Here is a 13,035-nt window from a genome sequence, read left to right as displayed (position 1 = left end):
GGGAAGTGCGTCTTTGTATAAAAGCACACCCAGCAGGGGCTTACAGTGGCACCCCAGAGCTTCCTGTGGAGCTGTGGGCTCAGGAGGCCTGTGCGTTGAAAATATGCGACTGTGGAGTCCAGGCGTCTGCCACTGGGGAGGGGGGATGTCGCACTTACTGCTGGGGGAGCTGTGCACCTTTAGGTCTGCAGGTCTGTGGGTGGGGCAGCAGGGTTTTGGCTGGAGTGGCTGCCAGGTCGTGGGTAGTGTCCAAGGCCTGTCTGGGTGGTGGTGTTGATGAGTTCCTAGAAGAGGCCACTCTCTCCTTCAAGATGGCGTGGGCTTCATGCCAGAGTCGCACAGCCTGGGGAGAGTCCACAGTGGTGTTAGGTGCTCACTATCCAGGAGAGCCTGGTCTGCCAGCCCTTACTATTCCTGCCATATTTTCTGGAGTTTTCCTTTTTATGATATTGTTTACAATCTGGTCAATCTCAAGCCCTGGTCATTGCCCTGATGAAAATTTATTTGGACTATTCATTGTCTTTTATTATTCCCTAATTGGGGGGAAACTTTTGGAAGTCATTAGAATACCTTCAGTGCCTCCACTTCCACCTCTTTTTGGGATGTTATTGGCTGGTTTTACCATTAGGAATGCTCCATATATCACTGAGCGCATCCATATTATTTACAAGTGGTCTTCAATTTTAAGAAATACTGCCCTTACCCTTATCCTAATAAAAGCTGGACTTGGACTCTATCCACAGGCTTTGAAGCATTTGAAGAGAGTTTAAGATTGCCTAGGAATCCATGCCTCATGGAGGCATGTTCGACTGCTGTTATTTCCCTCTTCCTTATGAATTTTCCCCGGGAATGGGGATTTCTTTTAGGTTTTGTGGTAGGTGCTGTCTCCCCTGCTATTGTTGTCCTTTCCATGCTACATTTGCAAGGAAAAGGATATGTTATTGAGAAAGGCATTCCAACCTTACTAATAGCTGCTAGTAGTTTGGATGACATCGTGGCTATCACTGGATTCGGTACGTTCATGAGCATAGTCTTCTCCACAGGTGGCATACTTCATAATCTCCTAACTTCGTGTAAGAACGTAATTATTGGTGTGCTGCTAGGAACATTTTTGGGAATTATCCTTCAATATTTTCCAAGTGAAGATCAGACAAATATTCCAATAAAGAAAGCATGCCTGATTTTGAGTTTGTTTCTGCCATCTTAGTCAGCAATAGCATCAGTATATATGGAGCTGGAGAATTATTCACACTAATGTTGACTTTCACTGGAGGAGTGAATTGGACCATAGATAAGATTGGAGTCCAAAAAATTATTTCATTTGCATGGGATATTTTTCAACCCCTTCTTTTTGATTTGGTTGGATTGGAAGTATCTGTTGCAGCTCTTAAGTCAGATGCGATTGGTATTTCTATTGCTTGTATGAGTTTGGCATTATTGGTTTGAATTTCTTTTACATTTTTCTTTATGTCTTTTGTTGGTTTTAATTTCTAAAGAGAAAATATGTATTGCTCTCACATGGATACCTAAAGCTACAATCCAGGCTGTGTTAGGTCCTCTGGCTTTAGAAACTGCAAGAATCAGCTCACCCGACTTGGAACCATATTCGAAGGATGTGATAACAATAGCATTTTTAGCCATCTTGATCACAGTTCCAAATGGACCTCTGCTTATTAAGATACTAGGATCTGTGCTCCTTCACAGTATTTAACACAGTCCTAGATTCCTCAAGCTAACAACTTCAAAGCTGGTTTAAAAGAGAAATATGTTATTCTAACAATATTCCTTCAGCATGTATTGTCACAGTCATTGGAATTACAGGTACCAGATTATAGTTAACTCTGGACAGTCGTGACAACAGAAATAATTGTAAGAGACTTATAGATTCCTTAGACACACAGCCCATTAGGACATGTGGAGGGGGAGAGGGAAAGAGGGCTTTACTTTAGCCTTCCCTGGGGTTCCAGATGAATGTGTTTCTTTTATGAACTACAAATGGATCTGAAGTCACAACTTTGACATTAAGAATGAATTACCAAAGCCAGTCTTAAATGATTTAAGGTGGGAATGAAATGAAGTGTTAAACAGAAAGAGCCCTTATGTGATCTGCACAGCAACTATTGCTGGTATTGAAGGAGATAAAGTTTAACTCACATTTGATGGCTAGAGAAGAGCTCTCCTACATCTCAACTTGTGTAAAGTTGCTAGACAGAGCCGCTGGCCTTCCATTTGGTCAAGGATGGCATTGCTGAGCCAACCACCGCAGTGATGTCTGCAGCCTGTGTCTCTGGAAGCAAACAGGGAGGCTCTAGTGCTCATTGGGATCAGAAGAGAACCCCACAGCTGCCCACACTTGCTGATGGGACCTCAGGGGTGGGGCGCACTGGCAGGCCACACACACCGGTTTATGGATTCCTCCATAGAAAAGACGTGGCTGTGGCCTCCTCTGGTGGGAACATACTCTGTCCATCTTCCTTCAGTGAAAAACATTTTTTTCAAGATAAAAATGACAAAAATAAATCATCAAAAGACACACATCAGGAAACAGAAGTGCCCAATGACATTCTCAGAAGCCTCCACCTTATGTTATTCCTCCCTCCCCTGAGCACTCACAATAGAGCAGTTCGGATGCAGAACTGCTGTTTCAGGAGGAAATGACATCCCTCACGCCTGAGAGCAAAGGCTTTTGGTAAAACCTGCTTATTCAACCAACTACCTCTCCAGGCCCAGCCTGGAGAAATTCCATAAACTTTTACCTTTACTAAAGGAATTATTTTCAGCCTGTGTCAACTACATCAAGTTCATCACCACTGCTGAATATACTGCCATTGCTTTCTACCATGGACAGTTTTCCATTCGGTCAAGAAGTGTTTACAGGGTAAAGCATGCCTCTTCTCTCCCCATTGCTAGTGGGAGTGGGGTTCTTGGGGAACCACTGGAATAAGCATTTCCAGAGGCCCCTGTGGCAGGATGAGATGTGCTAGAAAGCTTTATTTCTGTGGAATCACATCTCTGGGTTTCTGAAGTCCTATTTCCCTTAGTCCACATATAGAAGAAGTGTAGCTGGGGTTTCGGTAAAACTAAAATTAGAGCCAGTGTCCAGGGTTTCCATTCCATGTTGGAGCTGGTCCAGTACAGCATCAGGCAAGTTGCACACAGCCTGTTAGCACATGTGAAAGGGGGGAGGGCTCTTCTTCAGCCATCCCTGGGATTCTCTCTTAGGAGAAGTAAAGTCCCAGTTTTAGACTGGAGCTGGCCTCAGAGTACTGAAGCAAGGTTCCACCACAGCCTCCACACTGGTCTGTGGGTGAAGTTATACAATTTGTGACAAAGGCAGCTCCTCAGACTTTGGCACCACCTGAAAACTCTTCAGTAGGTATGAAACTGATGCAGGCTCTGCTGTGACTGAGTGTTCGATATGATGATGAAATATGAGACGGAAGCTAACGCCAGCATTTACTGCAGGGCACCACATCAAAAGACAATAATAACTTGGTGTCCATTCAGACTGTATGCACTATTCAGGTGTACCGATGCCTTCTTAATTGAAAAGTGTGTTTCCTGAACAGTCTTCTTTTAGCAGAATGTTCACCTGAAAATTGTAAAACGAACATTACAATCTACTTCTCTAAAAACTGCTAAAAGTATGAGTATCAGCATACTCAAATTGGTAGTTCTACGCATCTAATATTTTATTACACAGGATACTAATAGACTTTATTCAGGAAACTGGCAATGTTTCATTGATTTTGGTAAGTACTTACATATAGTAAATACCCGGGATTAGCAATTTCTATAAATATATCCATGAAGATGTTACCTTAGAATACTTAAAGCTATAACTAAACCATGGTTTCTCAACCTGACACTACTGACATATGGGGCCAGGGAAGTCTATGTTGCGGGGACTGTCTGGGTATGGTAGGGTGTTTAGCAGCATCCCTGGCCTCTACCCACTAGATGCCGGTAGCACTTCCCCTTTCTCTCAGTTGTGACAACCAAAAATGTTTCCAGACAAATGTCCATGGGGGGACACATGGCACAAGCTGTGTACTTGTTGGGCATAGAAGGACTTCCTTCAAATTGTGTATCTTTGTAGGTTTGGCAGCTATAACCCAACATTGTGTAATCTGTATGCATTTATGATTCACTGATAATTTGTTTTTAAAATCTTTTTTACTTTTAATTAAGACTTTTAATATAAATACACACATATTTAGTAGCTACACTAGGCAAGTAACTTGAATGGCACAGTGATAAAACCATAGTGTAGTTTATGGAAAAGCACTGACTATTGAAGTCATTAATTCAACTGGTTCTTAAGTGAGGTTTACTTATCAAATTCAAAACAAAAAATAATTGAGAGTTTTGAATAAAGAGGCAGATGGAAGCAGGTGTTTGGTATTATATACATAAATATTAACACTTTGGGGGGTTTGACTTAGGATTGTTCTTTAGGTTGTTAAGACTAAAATGCCATTTATAATTGCTGAGTCAAAAGACTGCATTGGGGAGTTTGCTTAGAAATGGGTGAAACCCAGAATTCAAGTACCACTTTCCAATCTGATGTGTTTTGAAACTGGCTACTAAGATATAAGCCCAACTCATAGAATATAAAGCTACTCATTTTTCACTGCAACTTGACAACTGCAAAGATATTGTTACAAATGACGATTGTTTAGTATTATGTAATTTGAACAGGATATATATTGAAAAGATACACATTTTTTTCCAGATTTATTATTAACAAACACAACTAGCTCTGAACTGAATAAAACTATGAAGGATTGATTACATTGCGACAACTTTAGAATTTAAGTTTTGAGTAGAAGTTTGTTCTGTTGGCACAATTGTGTGAGAAGAAAACATTTTGAGTTCTCAGATTGAGAGCTTGCAACTAACTAGAATCAATTTACAACTTTCTTCATGAAGAAAAGACTTGCTATGAAATATGTCAGCAGAACTAACAAGTATGCTTAGTGACTCAGCAAAACCTAATGTGGTAAAGTTAAGATTATTCCTTTGTTATGTAATAACATGGAAATTGAATCATAACTGGTACTGCATGCTGTGTTAGGATCTTTATGGGGTGGAAAAGTTGTGTAAGAATGTTTGAACTACAACACAAATTCTTCATGTTTCTACAAAACAAGAAACTAGCTTGGTTTTAATGTTTTTAAGCGTAAACTGGATAGTCAGTCTTGCTCATTTTTCTGTTATCTTCAATATCCTTAAAGATGCTTATGCTTCCATACAAGGAAGGATGGCAACATGTTTTGCCAAGGAATATATGACTAAAGGTCAAAACACAAGTTAGGAGCTTGGAAGAACTGCTATACAGATTTTTGACATGTTTCACATTTTAACAATGACTATCATTGAAGTAGGTCATTATCTTATTACTAGAGGCCTGGTGCATGAAATTCGTGCATGGGGCGGGGGGGGGGGCGAGGAGGGGGAGGTCCCTCAGACCAACCTGCACCCTCTCCAATCTGGGAGCCCTCGGCGGATGTCCAACTGCCCTGCGGGATCAGGCCTAAACTGGCAGTTGCACATCCTTTTCGCAATCGGGGACCTCTGGCTCCTAACCACCCATCTGCCTGCCTGCCCTAACCATCCTGCCTGCCTTCCTGATCCCCCTAACTACCCTGCCCTGCTGGCCTGATCCCCCTAATTGCCCTCCCCTGCCGGCCTGGTCACCCCTATTAACTTTTTTAAAAAAATCTTATCCCCTTCACACAGGATTGTATTTGACTTCCTTCTTGGCTTCTCCTTGTCACACAATTTTTCTCTCCTTTATGTAACACTTTTTCCTACTGACTCATCATTTATAAACTTTTCTTTCCTACTTCTGTTCCATCATCCTTCTTCCCATCTTTCCCCTATCCTCCCTCCCTCCCCACATCCCTTCTTTCCTTTATCTTTGCCCCTCTCCTCCCTCCCCCTTTCCTTCCTTCCCACCTTAATTTTTTTCTTCACTTCCTCCCCCGGACCTGCTTTGCTCCCTCCCCCATTTCTCCCTTCTTCCCATTCTCCTTTTAAACTCTACCTGCTCCCCTTTAAAACTGTTCTTCCCACCCTCTTTATCTCTCATCCACATCCTTCTCTACTTACTTCCACTGTTTTAATATCTACCTGCCTAATTACTCACTATCATTCATCTTTTTTCTTTTCTGACTCCTGCTTTTAAAATCTGTCCCCAGTACAGCTCACTCACACGTCCTCTTTCCTTCTTTAACTCTGCTCGCTACTGACTCCTTTATAAAGTTCTTCCCTCCCTCCCTCCCTTCTGAAAGCTTCTGTTGGGGGGAGGGGGGTATTAATGCCCAGCTCAGGGCTCAGCCCTGGCCAGGTGTTCGCTGCCCCCCACTTCCCCAGTCTCCCCGCCATTGTCCTGCTCCCATTCCCTGCCTGGGACTCCCTGCCTGGGATGCCCTGCCCAGCGAGGGTGGCCAAGGCCCGCGTGGCCCGGGCACTGCCTCTGCTCAGAAGGCCTCAGACCTTCCTCCACTCCAAAGGCTGCCACCGCCCTCCTCCTGCATCTGTGTGGAGCTCCCCACTCCACGCTGCCTGTGCCCCGCCCCTCCCCAGGCCCACCTGCTCCGCCCCTCGCGGTCGCCACCTCCTTCCCTCCTATCATATCCTATCCTACCCCGGGCCTTGCAGCTGCCTGAGCAGAGGGCGGGGATACAGCCTGTTGATCCAGTCATGACATGACACTGTAATGGACAAATTTGCATATTCCTCTATTATTAGATTAGATTGACAAACTGAAAAGTTGTAAATATCTTATGAATTTGACAGATTATTTAAAGTTTTGGGTTTTTTTCATTTATAGAAGATCCATAGGTTGGAAAATCATGGCTCCGTATTCATTGAAAGGTAATTTAATTGAAATGTAACTATAACTTTACAAGATAAATTGTGGAACAGGTACTGATGGACTGAAAATGAATTTTGAAAATATAGCATCACCTGTTTTATTTTGGGTCAAACTTAAAAACGAATTAACTTGAACTTGCTGAAGCTATTTTAAAATCTCCTCTTACAATGGCAATCATCAACAAATCAACAAATGACAAGTGCTGTAGAGGATGCGGAGAAAAGGGAACACTCATGCACTGCTGGTGGGAATGCAGACTGATGCAGCCACTATGGAAGACAGTATGGAGTTTCCTCAAAAAGTTAAAAAGGAACTCCCATTTGACCCAGTGATCCCACTTCTAGGAATATATCCCAAGAAACCAGAAACACAAATCAGAAAGTATATATGCATCCCTATGTTCATAGCAGCACAATTTACCATAGTTAAGATTTGGAAACAGCCTAAGTGCCCATCAGCAGATGAATGGATTAGAAAACTGTGGTACATCTACACAATGGAATACTATGCTGCTGTAAAAAAGAAGGAACTCTTACCATTTGCAACAGCATGGATGGAACTGGAGAGCATTATTCTAAGTGAACTAAGCCAGTCAATGAAAGAAAAATATCACATGATCTCACTCATTTATGGATAATAAAGACCATTATAAACTGATGAACAAAAATAGATACAGAGGCAGAGCAGCATCAAACAGACTGTCAAACTACAGCGGGAAGGCTGGGGAGGGTTGGGGGGTGAGAGGGGGAGGGTAAGAGATCAACCGAAGGACTTGTATGCATGTATATAAGCATAACCAATGGACACAAGACACTGGGGGGTAGAGGAGGCCGGGGGGATGTCAAGGGGGGGAAAAAAAGGAGACATATGTAATACTCTTTGTAATATTTTAAGCAATTAAAAAAAAATCTCCTCTTACACTACAATTAACATAACTCTGTGAGACTAGTTTCTCTGAGTTTTTAAAACAAAATATAAGTCATTTTGATATAATTTACCCCCTAGAAGGCATGTCATAAACCTTAAAAGATATTAGATAAATTAAGAAGCACAATTGTGCAATGGCAAAATGTATAATAGGAATTCTCTATATCACCTATATACTTATTTTTATAATGTGTACTAATTTAAAATTCTTTTCTCTTGTCCCTGTTATATTTATTCTAATAATCTATAATAATAAAAACTTAATATGCTAATTAGACCAGACATGGTTCCGAAGGACCTTCCAAATGAAGCCGGGGCTGCAAGGGAAGCCCGTTTCCCAGGTGCCTGTGGGCAGCCAGGGGAAGGAAGGCTTACTCTTGCATGAATTTCGTGCATTGGGCCTTTAGAACTTAATAAAATGCAGTTTATTGTGCCATCTTTAATTTTAAAAACTGGGTTTGTATTATGTCTGCTTTTTCATGTCATTTTCCTAGTAAATCATTTTCTTAATGTTTTACAAAAATATCAGCCCACGATAGGAAATTTTTGATAAACCAAAACTAGTCCTTCACCGTAGACAACTCAGAATCACTAGTTGAGAGGCAAATTGTTCAGTATCGCCTCCTCGCCAGCTCTCCTCCGTGGTCTTTTTACTTAGGTCTGCCTTTGTTACCAGGCACCTGGTCCGAATCTTCTGACCATCCCAAGGGATATTTGCCTATTGATAGGCTTCTCTTACAGGTAAAAAGACTATTGCTGGTTCAGAGAAATTAAACTATAACCATTAGGTAGAGTTGCTCTAATCAGCAAATCTTACTGCTGGAATGAGAAGAAACATAGTTCAGTATTCTTGCCCAAATTTGGAGTTGGTGCTGCAATATGCCGAGAGCAGCTCACTGCTGAGAGCAGGCTCTGGAGTCAGTGTGCTCAACTCGAGCTTGTTCTGCGGCTACTAAACCACAGCAGCCAGATCTCCATGTGTCAAGGGAGGATAATATATGCACCACCAAGAGCTGATGTGAGGATTGGAGGAGTTGCCGATGGGAAGCCCCTTAGAGGACTGGGATGGAGTCAGCCATTGTTAGTTCTTGTCATCACTACTGTGTAAAGCACGTTCACGGGTTGCTCTCACATTTAACCTCCGCCACAGTTTGAGGTAGCAGGAATGTTCTCATCGACATTTTAGAAATGAGGACATGTAGGCTCAGAGAGTTAAGTGACCAATTCAGACCCATAAGCAGAGAGACTCCCATTTCCAAAGCCGAGCTCTTCCCACCCACCGTAAGTGCAGTCTTTGTGGCACAGGATCCCTGATTGCAGGAATGGGTGCTCACTACCCTGGGCAGCTGCATCCTTACCTTCAGTCACATCTAAATTGCCCTCCCGTAGCTTCCATCTGCTGGGTGCAGCCCTGCCCTCTAAGCAAGAGAATGAAAAGGTATATGACACCCTCCGTTCCAGAAGGGAGCCCGCCGGCGCCAATGCCACATTCATGGCTGGAGCCTGCCTGAGAGGGCGCACAGCCCAGGCCCCACCCTTCTCAGCTGCTTTCACCTGAGGCTCCCACACCACAGCTTCCTTTTGCCGCCCACAGCCTCTGCCTGCGACCCCCAGTCTCAGAGGAACTCCAGGGACATCACCACGGACCCACCATCGCCCCATGCAGGGCTGCCTTCACGGACAGCTCCCCTTATCCTGTCTGCTTGTCGCCCCAGCCCACTCCGGATAAAGGTTATTTTAGTCTGCTTTCCAGCTTTCTAAGAGATCGTACAAGGCTGACACGTGGCTTCACTAGAAACACCCGCTGGACCCCCCTCCCATCACTTTCTGAACGTCCAGGGGACCCCCGTCCTTTCCAGCGCCCCGCCCCCCCCCCCCCCCCCACACACACCTCTCCCCTCTCCCGCAGGTGCCCAGGCCCCTCTCTGTGCAGGATGCGCGGGAGCCACGCTCCTGGCAGCCGGCAGCCGGGGTGGCTGTGGGTCTCCGCCGCCTGCAGAGCTGCACAACGCGGTCAGGTGAATGGCTCCGCCCCCGGGTCCGAGCCCACACCGCCCACACCTTCCAACGGCCACCAACGGCCACCAATTGCCACCAACGGCCACCAAAGGCTAAACCCAAGCCACAGGGCGGCCCCACTCCCCCATCCTCAGGGCTCCCTGACTCCGCCCCTCCGCCGGGCCAGCCCCGCCCACCCGGCGCTCTCAGGTCCCGCCCCGCCCCTGCCTTTCCCCGGGGGTGGCGGGGAGGCCGGGGAGCCGTGGCCAGCCTGGCCGCAGTGATCAGCCTCCTGGGCCGGAGCGACTCCGCATCCCGGGCCCTGGTCCCCTTCCCGCGCCCCGCCACGCTGACCCAGAGGACGTGGCCGGGAGGAACTTGGCACTGTGTTCCCTGCCTGTCGGCTGGAGAAGTGGGGACCGGCTGAGAGAGCCAGGCAGCTGCTGCCCCGCAGGGGAGAGTCTGAAAGAGGCCAAGGAAGCCAGCCGTGGGGACCCGGGAGGGCGGCTGGCAGACGCTGACTCCTGTGACCGGAGACCCACGCTCCGGGGTTAGTTGCGCGGGCAGACGGGTCAGAAGGGCTTGGGTCTGGCTCTGAGCGGAGCCAACGCGCCCCGAGGTGGGAGCCAGTCCCAGGCCAGCGGCCACTCCCAGCACCCTTATCCTGGCTGCCAGCTGGGCCAGCTGTACTCTGTGCCACCCGCTCCTCCCCAATTTCTGTACCATTTCTTTCGAAAGTAGACCAATGCCCACGTCCATCCATAAAGATGACTGGAGTCCTGTCCAGAGATCCTGGCTGGGCGGAGGTCGGGGTGGGGGGGGTCAGGAAACGCAGAGTCTGAATGGGGCTGAGGATCTGAGATAAAGGAGGCACAGGCAACGGAGGTTTCAGGCGAGATTCCAGGCCAGGGAACCTGGGCTGAGGGCCGCTCCCGGCTGTTATGGCCCTGGGAGTCAAGGACAGTGCTCAGGAAGAGCCACGGGCTCAGTAGGATCTGGTAGATGTGATCCTATCACCTGCTCAGGGAAAGTGGGTGAGGCATCAACAGCTTCTGCTCCAGCATGGTAGCTGCTTGCTGGGGAGTGGCGGGAAGGTGATAGAGAAGTGACCACCATGGCCTCTGCTGGTGGGAAAAGGCAAGGCAGGGCTGGATTACCGGATGGTTAAGGTTATGTGCTCTTTTGACAGTGGTGGTTGAGGCTTATTTCAAAACTAGATGCACAGAAACAATGGATAGGGCTTGCTTAAGGCAAAGATAAACCTCTCACTAAGAAATTATATACTTGGGGTATGACTAACCACCATGACCCTGCCCAATTAAGAATTTGTGATCAGATCACCCCCTGAGGTTACTTTTCATAGAACCCCCTTTTTCCTCCACATTATAATGGGATCTCTGCCATCTAACACAGTGGCTAGCACGTGATAGTTGTTCAATATAAATTGAATAAATGAATGTTATCTTTAGCAGCTTGGAAGTATAAGATCTTGTGATTGCTTTCTTATTCTCCACTGTTCATTATCTGTGAGAGTCATTTATGTAATAAGTAAAAGCCCATAAGTATTATCTTGATTAATAGCTTGGTCTAAAAATACTCCCCTATGGATTATTTTTAGTCTAAATGGTCTAAAAATAACTTCACCTGTGAGGTCAGTACTGCCATTTGGAAAGTAGGCAGCTGTTTCCAAAAGTTTTAGACCAATATTCAGATTACTTGGGCTCCCTGTTATTTATTAGATGTGATATATTGTATATAGGATATTGACACTCCTCCTCTGTAAAATGAAGAACCTCATTTCTGCCTGCTGCATAATCATTGTTAAAATGAGATCATTTCTGTAAGAGCACTTTGAAAATTCTAGGACTCTTTCTAGAACTCTAGAACTGTTGGAACTTAGTTATTTTTGTTATTTCTTTTCAGTAATTGATCCAGGCCCAACCACTCTACCTTATAGTTTGTTTACAGTTCACAATACCCATACGGAATGATAACAATACCCTCCCTTGCTCTCCCCCATTTTGAACTTGATTTCTTCTTAAAGACTAGAGGCCCGGTGCACAACATTCATGCACTGGAGAGGTGGAGGTCCCTCAACCCAGCCAGCGCCCCTCGCAGTCTGGGATCCCTCAGGGGATGTCCACCTGCTCCTCCCAAGGGGTCCTTAGCACTGCAGCAGAGGAGGGAGAGGCTTTGCCACCGCTGCTGCACTGGCCAGCCGTGAGCCTAGGTTCTGGCAGAGTGGCACTCCCGCTGTGGGAGCACACTGACCACCAGGGGCCAGCTCCTGCATTGAGCGTCTGCCCTCTGGTGGTCAGTGTGCATCATAGCGACCAGTCATTTTGCCATTCGGTCGATTTGCATATTAGGGTTTTATTATATAGGATATTTGGTTTCTTTAATGTTTCTTCTTAAAGGTATTTACAGATGCAATTAATCCTTTTATTGTCTGTGCAGGAGTAAGCTCTCTAATGTTTTATTTGCATCCTGTATTAGATACAATGCCACACACATTTCCTTTGTCCAGTTACTTCTTGATGGCAAGAAAACTATTTGTGGACTGAAATCTGAGGTATAAAATGTGCCATTCTTCACTATCAAACAATCTAAAAGCACATGAAACTTGAAGTGATTCTGCAGAATAATGACTAATGCTCACCTGACAAAATCCCAAACTCTGTTTTAGCTCTATTAATAAGTGGGCAGGGAGAGTAGGAATGAGGAAGAGGGAAGAGGGAGGGAGGGGCACAAAGTCTGAGGCAACTCTACAGTCTGCTCTGTCCCCTGGTTTGAATCACTTCTTCACCCAAGGTGCTAAACTGAGGTCTAGAATGGCCAAGCTGTCATCTCCTGCTGTGGATGGTTTCCATAGAAACATGAACAGAAAGGCCACCCACAGTTCCCTGAGGGCCCCCTTGTGCATTTTCACTGCTAAGATGCAAATGCTCCTTTCCTAACCCAGCGGCCCAGGTGGCTGCCTTCAGGCTGCAGGAGTGTGCATTCTTGAGTTGCCAGGTGCTAGAGAACTCAGACTTCCCAATGGGCTGCTACCTTTCTCTAATATCTTCATGCAGAGACTTAACTGGGAAGGATGTGCAGATGGCCACAGGAGTTCAGAAACATGAGCAAGGCACAGAAGATGGATATAGGGAACATGACCACAGTTGCCTTTCTTGTTTATCAAATTAAAATCTCTCACAGAAATAGAAATTGAATTTATCATCCTC

General features: G+C 45.5%; 1 pseudogene; it reads left to right on the top strand.

Moving 5' to 3' along the window:
• Positions 1–311: 311 nt before the first annotated feature.
• Positions 312–1,711, top strand: LOC118663258 (annotated as a pseudogene).
• Positions 1,712–13,035: the final 11,324 nt, after the last annotated feature.

This window comes from Myotis myotis, unplaced genomic scaffold (genome assembly GCF_014108235.1).
Source record: "Myotis myotis isolate mMyoMyo1 unplaced genomic scaffold, mMyoMyo1.p scaffold_m19_p_9, whole genome shotgun sequence".
Taxonomy (NCBI): domain Eukaryota; kingdom Metazoa; phylum Chordata; class Mammalia; order Chiroptera; family Vespertilionidae; genus Myotis; species Myotis myotis.
Note: the sequence above shows the minus strand (reverse complement) of the source record. Positions and strands in the feature narration are given on the sequence as shown.